The following is a 2,188-nucleotide window of genomic DNA, read 5'->3' on the forward strand; positions in this document are numbered from 1 at the left end:
TTTCAAAAAAAAAATGTCCCACCAAACGAGGAGGTTTTGAGTTTACTTTTCGTTTTCTAGTTTTGTTTGGATGAGGAGGTCACGGGTTTACTTTTGTTTGGCTGATTTTACTTTTTTTCTCTTTATCTTTTCTTTTTAATTAAATACCTGAACTTTTTCGAAAATTAACATTTTTTTTCCAGACCCATGTGACAGCGATCGGTTTACTCTAGCGAACTCGTTTTTTTCTCACTATTTCTTTTCTTTTTGTTTCTTTTTTTTCCTTTTTTGTGTCTTTTGTATTTGAATGCCCCGTGATTTTAAAATTTTGTCATATATTCAAAAAATGTTTGTATTCTCAAATTATGTCCAAACATACAAAATTCACATTTTAGAAAATTAAACAGAGATAAAAAACAATTGTGCGCGCCTTTCAAAATTGCTCAGAATGTCAAAGCACGAACATTTAGAAAAAAGAGCAAACACTAACATCTTTTTTCTTCTTTCTTCAGTTCGTGTCCCACTACACGAGGAGATTGTGGGTTTACTTTTTTTCTAGTATCGTTTGGCCCAGGAGGTCGCAGGTTTACTTTTTTTTCATGCTTTGTTTGGTGGACCTTTTTTTTCTCATTCTCTTTTCCTGCATATAAATTCATGAACTTTCTTAAAAGATGACAAACTTTTTCAAATCCGTGTAACAGTGACCGGTTTACTGTAGGGAACATGCTTTTTTCTCAGTATTTCTTTTCTTTTTATTTCTTTTTTATTTTCCAAAAAGTGCTCATGCTTGTAAAATTTTGTTCAAAATTTTAAAAAAATTGTTTTATCAAATTATGTTCAATATATACAAATACTTGCATTTTAGAAAATTATACATAAAATTTCAAAATAAACTATGCATGTCTTTTAAAATTGGTCAAAATATCAAAACACAAATATATCTAAAGCCAGACCTCTCAAATGCGAGCGGACGCGACCGGGCGCGTTTGCGGACAGTGACTGGTCACGCCACAAACTTGGTGCTTTGCATCTGAGTCTCTCACATTTCATCTCCTAGATCCATACAAACCATGCAAAATAAATTTATCGTACGACGTAACACTAACCACTACGCTTCGTTGTCGGAGATGTCCACGACGTCGGTGCCGGGCGCTGGGTAGATGGGCGCATAGGAAGGCTCCTCGTCCTCCTCATCCATATATGCGAGCACCTCGTTGACTTTCATGACGTGCTCCACGTCCGCCACCTGCCGGCAACGGCGTCTGGCCTCCGCCTTCGATTCCGACTGAAGGAAAACCAGCAGATCAGCGTCCCTCACGCCCCCCTTCATCTGCTCCTCCTCTTCCTCCTCGTCAACCTCCTCCTCCCCTTCCTCCTCGTCAACCTCCTCCTCCACCACCTCCAAGTCCTCCTCCGGATCCACTGCGTCCCGCGGTATGCTCACGACAATCCGGGCTTCGTGCGTTGCCCGAATTTGCACAAGGAGCTACAGCCCGTGCTCTGGCGATATATATGGGCAGCTCATAACCCGACGGCGTGCTGGCATGGTTACTAGTGGAGGCGGACGGAAAGCGAAAAGTGGCGGTGTCGACAGACAGGAGGGGGAAAATGTGGACGGGTAGGTTTTCGGTGCCGGCAGTCGGCTTAAATAGCCGGGCTAGGCACTACGCGGCCCGCTGGAGCAGTGTCACGCTGCGCCATCTGTCTGACGGTGGAGACGAGCTTTGGACCGCCGGCTTTCAGAGTATTTGCCTATTGGACCTGAGGGAGTCCTGGATTAGGGGGTGTCCGGATGGCCGGACTATACCTTCATCCGGAATCCTGGACTATGAAGATACAAGATTGAAGACTTCGTCCCGTGTCCGGAAGGGACTTTCCTTGGCGTGGAAGGCAAGCTTGGCGATACAGATATGTAGATATCCTACCATTGTAACCGACTCTATGTAACCCTAACCCTATCCGGTGTCTATATAAACCGGAGGGTTTTAGTCCGTAGGACAACATACACAACAACAATCATACCATAGGCTAGCTTCTAGGGTTTAGCCTCTCCGATCTCGTGGTATATCTACTCTTGTACTACCCATATCATCAATATTAATCAAGCAGGACATAGGGTTTTACCTCCATCGAGAGGGCCCGAACCTGGGTAAAACTTCGTGTCCCTTGCCTCCTGTTACCATCCGGCCTAGACGCACAGTTCGGGACC

The sequence above is a fragment of the Triticum dicoccoides genome, chromosome 5A, assembly GCF_002162155.2.
Source record: "Triticum dicoccoides isolate Atlit2015 ecotype Zavitan chromosome 5A, WEW_v2.0, whole genome shotgun sequence".
NCBI classification, from domain to species: Eukaryota; Viridiplantae; Streptophyta; class Magnoliopsida; order Poales; family Poaceae; genus Triticum; species Triticum dicoccoides.